General features: G+C 40.6%; 1 non-coding gene across 1 annotated transcript; it reads left to right on the top strand.

Moving 5' to 3' along the window:
- The first annotated feature begins 6755 nt into the window (after positions 1-6755).
- On the top strand, positions 6756-6827 carry TRNAA-CGC. Its single transcript has one exon. It is a non-coding gene; the product is annotated as a tRNA-Ala (tRNA).
- Positions 6828-7212: the final 385 nt, after the last annotated feature.

The following is a 7212-nucleotide window of genomic DNA, read 5'->3' on the forward strand; positions in this document are numbered from 1 at the left end:
TCCTGGGTCATGCCCTTTGTCAAGATAGATCAGAAAAAGAATTTATATGAAACAGTCTCAATTTTTAAATATTAGGAACTAATTCAATTTTTTAAACATTCCATGGAAGACATATTACTTGTGACGTTTTCAGTAGCACTCAAAACCATCTATATATCAAAAGGAAAGTAAAGAACATGAAAAACTCATATATGTATATACCTACATACATGATACATACATACACTCACACACATACACTTTATCTTCCTCACCCACCCCTAGGTGTTTTCTCCCTGCCTTCTAGTGGTTGCTGTCATTTTTACTCTGGCTTTGATAGCCTCCCTACTCAGCCTTGACATCCATAGCCGTATGTTTAAACTATGCACGGAATATAATAAAATCACACCCCCCCTTTGCCTAGACCTTGCATTATTCCTGTTATTCCACTAATTAGCTGTTGAAGGCCTGAGTCCTAGGATGCCCTCCTGCTCCCCAATCTTCTTTCCTGCTTGCCTGTCTCTCCAAGAGCCACACAGATTATGCCTCTGCATATCGTCCCTTCTTCTCCTCATTCACTGTTTTAAAAACTTGAGTGTAATTGACATGTAACATTATGTTAGTTTCAGGTGCACACAAGCACACTGATTCAATATCTGTAAACACTGAAATGATCACTGTAAGTCTAGTTAACATCCATCAGCATACACAGTTACAAAAATTACTTTCTTGTAATAAGTTTAAGATTTACTCTCTTAACTTTCAAATATGAAATACAGTGTTAATAACTATAGTCACCATGCTGGACATTATACCCCATGACTTACTTGTTTTACAAGTGGAAATTTGTACCTTTCAACCCCCTTCACACATTTTTCCGAATCCCAGTCCCTTGCTGCTGGCATTCGCTGGTCTGTTCTCCCTATGAGCTTCTTTTTTGGGTTTTTTTTTTTTTTTTCCTTTTTCTAATTCCAGATGTAAGTAAGATCATATCGTATTTGTCTTTTTCTGTCTGACTTATTTCACTTAACATAATGCCCTTAAAGTCCATCCGTGTTGCTGCAAATGGCAAGATTTTCATTTTATTTTTATGGCTGAGTAATATTCCATTGTATATACACCACATCTTGTTTATTCCTTCATCTATCAGCGGACACTTAGGCTGTTTCCATCTCTTGGGTATTGTAAATATTACTGCAATAAACATGGGGGTGCATGTACCTTTTCAAATTAAAGTTTTTGTTTTCTTTAGATAAATACCCAGGAGTGGAACTGCTGGATCATTTGGTAGTTCAATTTTTAATTTTTGGAGGAACCCCCATACTGTTTTCCATAGTGGCTACACCAATTTACATTCCCACCAACAGTGCACAAGGATTCCCTTTTCTCCACATTCTCAAAAACACTTGTTATTTCTTGTATTTTCAATAATAACCATTCTAACAGGTGTGAGGTGATATCTCATTATAGTTTTATTTGCATTTCCCTGATGATTAATAATATGAGCATTGTTTCATGAACTCATTGGCCATATGTATTTCTTTCTTTGGAAAAATGTCTGCTTAGATCTTCTGCCCGTTTTTAAATTGATTTTTTTTTTTTTTGTGCTATTGAGTTGTATGAGTTCTTTATATTTTTGGATAATAGCCCCTTAACAGATAAGGGATTTGCATATATTGTCTCTATTTGGTAGGTTGTCTTTTCATTTTGTTGATGATTTCCTTTGCTGTGCAGAGTCCTCACTTTCAATCTGACCCAACAGAAATAAGCCGAGTGCCTAATCATCAAATCCTATGGGCTTTTTCTGTGTTTTCTTGAAGTAACTTGCATCATTTGCAACTTTGGAAACTCCCTCCTCCTTTTGTCACTACATGCCTCAAGCTTCCTCCTGTTTTCCCCATCTTGTCACTCACCACATTCATTTTTTCCTGCCAGATTCTGGCTTTAGCTTTCTTTGTCCCAACTCTCCAGTTACTTGGTTCTTTCCCCAGAGCATGGACATTCCCTACATCAGGCCATTCCACAGTCTAGACTTTTCGCTGTGGCTTCTCTCTTCAGAGGCAAGCCCCGAGCTTCCAGTTGGATATTCCACAGACCACTCAAACTCAGCCTCTCCACAACAGAACCTCACACTACACACATTCCTCTCTAATCAACTCCAGATCCTCTTCCTTATCTCCATTTTGCTGTCAGTGAATTGAAACCAGTCACCTGTGACCCAGCACATGTCTCATCCAGCAGTCCCTGGGGCCAGCAGGGTCCACCTCCTTCATGCTTCTCTTTTCATCCCCACTGACAGTGCCTTCCTTACCCCTATTATTACTATCTCCACCCTCAGGCTCTTACCCCTCCAGCCTATCCTGTGAAATTGGAGATTACAGTTCCTAAAACCCAACAACAGCATATCGTTCAGCTGGTTGTCCAATGGCTCCTTGAAATGAAGTTGATTCTCATTACCAAGCTGTTAAGACTGTCCATAACCCTAACCTACCTGATCTTCAGTCTTATTGACCATGAGCCCCATTTGTGCAAAGCATAAATTTGATAAACTGGGCTCCTTTTTGAAACCGTCTCATTCCTCTGGAAGGAAATATGCTCTTCCTTATCTTGGCTGAAGTCTTGTTTGGCTGTCCAGAGGCTCAGGGGCAGTTACTGTGTAGCTGGACTCATTCCTGGGTAGTGCCTCACAATGTAAATTTTTTTACCATCTCCATTTGGACTTCCTTCCACGTGTTATGTCTTACACATACTCCCAATGATAAAATGGAAGAAGAGGAGTTCGTGACCTCTGAATATATGTAATGCCCCTTTGGGGGGGGCACTAATTATTTTTTGAGCAACTGCTAAATAGCTGTGAAATGTGGCTAAATAAAAATAACCTAGCTGAGAGTCAGCACATTAGTCATAGATTATGACATACACCGAGCCATGGCAGCAGGAAGAGTCAAAGTTGAATTTTTTTGCTAATAGTGATCAACAGCAGCTTCTAACAGGGCTATGATAACTTAAAAATAGTTAAAAATGGGACACATTACTGAAATAGAGTTTTGCAACAAATATATGGTTCATTCAAAAACCCTAAGGCGAGTGAACATATTCTGTCTATTGGAAAAGATTTCTGGCTCTCAGTTTTGCAGTAGAATCCATTAGAAAATGCATTGGTGCACTGTCAGGGACATGCTAGTTTTTTTTCACTGGCTCTCACTAGAAATGCAAGTTCCTTTTTATTTTGTCAACACTCAGACATAAGAATTCAAGCATTTATTTTGTCCTTAAGTCTCTTTATGATACAATAACAATGAAAATACTTTTCTTCTATCATCACGGAGGACAGATAAAGGCCCACGTGCCCCAAGGAAATTTATATCTGGCAGAGGGTAGTGACTTGACATAGCACCAGGTTAAGAATGTGTCTTTGTGGATTCCATCCTGAGTATTTTAGTCTACTTTATAAGAGAGAATGTGGAGAAATACTGTTTCCTTTCTTCTCTGAACTCATAAGGAATGATGAAATTTGGGGGACGAGGTGCATGAATCATTCCCTATAAAATTGGAGTTGGACAACTAGCCTTTTAAACTGAATAGGTTATCTTTTTTCAAAGTGGGCAGATGGATCCGAGTTTTCGAAGTTCAAATTCCAACTCAAGTAATTGGAAATTCTCACATGCCCTCCAGACACTATCTGGTTTCTTGAAAAATTATTAATGCCAATATTCAGATACTTGAGTGTCCCCCAGCACAACTGCTGTGAATTGAGAAGGTATGGTGAGTGAGAGAAAACACCGATGTGTTTTCACTTCCCAGCGAAGCAGACACTGGGGTATGTGAACGCGTGCCCATCTGGTGCTGCTCTACTTGGAGTTCCACAGCCTCAGCTTCTGCTAAAGATGCCATTTCAGTCCAGCTTCAGGGCTGCAGCCATGGAACTAGTGGATGACTAGCCCGTGGTTAATTACACAGGTGATGGAAGCAAGTGTCAAGAGAATGTAATAAACAGCTGAGGCTTTTGATGTCTTCCCATACCACGTTTATATCCCTGAATTCCTGCACTGAGGGCTGTGTGGCTAGAGAAGATGGTTCCAATGTTATTACACAAAAATAAACTCCAGCATCTTCCACACCACAAGTGTATCAGTATACACGTTGATATGCCCCAGGTTGCTGCACACTTCAGATCGGGACCTCTTAAATACCTGCATGTGACTGAGATCATCAAGACCTGGCTTTGAACAGTATTCTGTGTAGAAAACTTTTGCCAGCTGAAGATAAAATGCCCTCTGAATCCCATCTTGGTAGCCATCATTTTTATCACTTTGCACAATCACAGTTTCAGACATCACCAGGATGATGTGAATAGAGGTTGGAGATTCAGAAACACACTTCAGACACCTGGTTTTAGGCAGAAACTCATCGCTTTTCAAGCTCATGGGTCCTTGCTGTCATGTCACTCCCGTTCCGTTTACGTAACAGCATGGTGCCAAGCGGTATTGGTTTCTGGCGTAATCATAGTCAAAGTGATCACAAATCAAAGGTTATTTCTGAAAACTGCAATAGAAGTGTTAGTGTGTTTTAAAATTTGTTCAGACTTCTTTTTTTTTTTTCTTTAAGAAATAGAGGTATTGATTTTAAAGGCTTGTACTTTTAGAATTTCTTGTTCAAAGAATCTCTGTGCCCACACACTGGAGCGCAAAGAGTTTACTTGCTCAAGTGAACAAATATTTATTGAATGGTTACTTTATGCCAGGCACTCTGTCTGGCACCATATTTATTTTCTGGGCTGCACAGAGGTGAGAGAAACTAAGTCAAACATTCAGCTCAATAAATGAGAATCGTGTACCGACTATTCCATATGCTAATGACTCCCAAATTTATGTCTCTAGCTCTCATTTCTCCCTTCCTCCCCAGAATCAGTGTGTTACTGCCTTCCAGTGTTGTCACAGGGATGTCCAGTAGGCATCTTACAGCCACACGTCCACTAGAGACAGAAGGTAGAACAGAGATGACCAGGGCTTCGGGGGGAGGGGAAATGGTGCGCTTGTGGTGAATGGGTACAGAGTCTGTGTTTGGAATGACGGCAAAGTTTGGGAAATGGATAGTGGTGATGGTTACAACCTTGTGAATGTGCTTCATGCCACTGAATTGTACACTTTAAAAGGATTGAAATGGTAAATTTTATGTTGGTGTATTTTACCAGAATTTTAAAAAGCATGCATCTAAAACTCAACTCAGTTTCTACTCCCCAAACCCGTACCTCCTGCCACCCGCCTTATCTCAGTAAATGACACCTCACACCTACCTGTAAGCTCATGTTCAAAACTTGCGGTCATCACCATTGATTTTCTTTTTCTCACATGCAACATTAGCTCTATCCTTGAAACCAGGTAGGTGGCTCTACCTTCAAAATACATCTGGAATCCAACCACTTCTCATCACTTCCACCTCGAGTGCTTTGTCCACATCACCTTTTGCCTGGACCACAATACCCTGTTAACCAGTCTCTCTGCTCCTTGCCTTTTTTTTAGCTCATTCTCCTTGGTTAACTAGAGTGAGTCTTTTCACATATACGTTCAATCATCCTATTCTTCTGCCCACACACAGCAGTGCTTTCCCATCACCACACAAGCAAACTTGGAGTCTTTCTGACCCCAGAAAGCCCCAGATGAGCTAGCCTCTGGCTACCTTGCTGAACTCATCTCCTGTCACTGTTCCCCTCATTTACTTTGTTCCAGCCATGCTGGCCCCTTGGTGTTCCTGGAACATGCCAAGCACATCCCTGCCTCAGGATCTCTAACTAGCTGTTCCCTCTGCCTGCAGTACTCTTCCCCAGCTCAAATGTCACAGCTCAAATGTCACCTCCTTCCTGGCCATCTTTCTAAAATAGCATCACCTCCTACACTATTTTCTCTCACTTTGCCCTGCTTTGAATATTTATGTGTGTTGTTTATAGTCTTTTCCCTTTCCACGAGGATAGAAGTTCCCTGAGGACAGGAATTGTTTTTTTTTTTTTTTCTGATTTTGTGTACTGCCTTATCCCCAGTAGCCTGGAACTTAGTGGGTTTTCAGTAAATATTATATAATATGCAAGGCACATAACTGTCTTTTTTTTTTCCTAATTATCATCCTTAGTACATTAGTTGGGCTTTTACAGAGCATTGAGTTAGCTAATAAATTCCCAGTTGGAAATGAGTTGTTTTTCCTCTTTCTTATGTTAAAACATTTAACTTCCAGGCAAAGGACCTTTAGGGAATGAAGTTTTAAAAAAGTAAAATTTAAAAAATGTGTAAATCTTAGGCAACTTGATTAAGATTTGGGAGAACATAGAAGTAATTGGGGCAGATAAATATAATTCCAAAACACGTGGCTAAATCAATGGTATTACTCTAGGCTCTTCTGATTAGAAGAGTCAGAGATCCGACAAAGGGGAGTTTCTGTCTTACTATGTAACTACAAAGTCCAAGGCATAGACTTCAGGTATGGCTGCATTCGGGTGCTTGAATGATACAGTGAGTTTTCATTCTGTTCTCTGTTTCTTGGCAGCTCTGTCTCCTCTGGTGTTGGCTTTATTCTCAGGCAGCTGTAGGCGTCTGTCTTCCTTATAGCTGGTAATCCCACGGGGAGGAAGGCTTCTTCAGATCATGAGTCCAGCAGAGACCCCAGGACTGAGTCAGATGAGAGCCTTGGATGGCTATTCTTACATCAGATATTGTATCCAGGGGGATGGAAGACATTTGCTTGAATCACATGCTCATTTGCACCTAAGAAGAGAGGAGTAGGGGGAGGGTATAGCTCAGTGGTAGAGCGTGTGCCTCGCATGCATGAAGTCCTGGGTTCAATCCCCAGGACCTCCCTCAAAAAGTAGAAATAAATAAATAAACCTAATTACCTCCCCCCACCAAAAAAAACAAACCTATAAAATTTTTTTTTAAAAAAAGGAGAAATTAAGGTCAACCCCACTCAGCCACATGGACCGAGCACCAGGAGGGGCTTATCAAACAGAAAGCAAAAGAAGGTGAGATGCATGTGTGAGGGCAAAACATCTGCTGTTCACTAGATCAAGAGAAGAAAAAAGGTTACATTTGACTATGGGATGTCACGCATTGCTCTTTGAGTTCAGTCATTTCAGCTGGTCTTAAAAAGCTGTAGAGGGTTTAAGTTGATAGTGAATATGGAGTGTAGAATGTGAGAGGGCTGTCCTTAGGACAGAAGAGGTTGCATGTGCATGTCAGACCACAA

Source organism: Camelus ferus, chromosome 17, assembly GCF_009834535.1.
Source record: "Camelus ferus isolate YT-003-E chromosome 17, BCGSAC_Cfer_1.0, whole genome shotgun sequence".
NCBI classification, from domain to species: Eukaryota; Metazoa; Chordata; class Mammalia; order Artiodactyla; family Camelidae; genus Camelus; species Camelus ferus.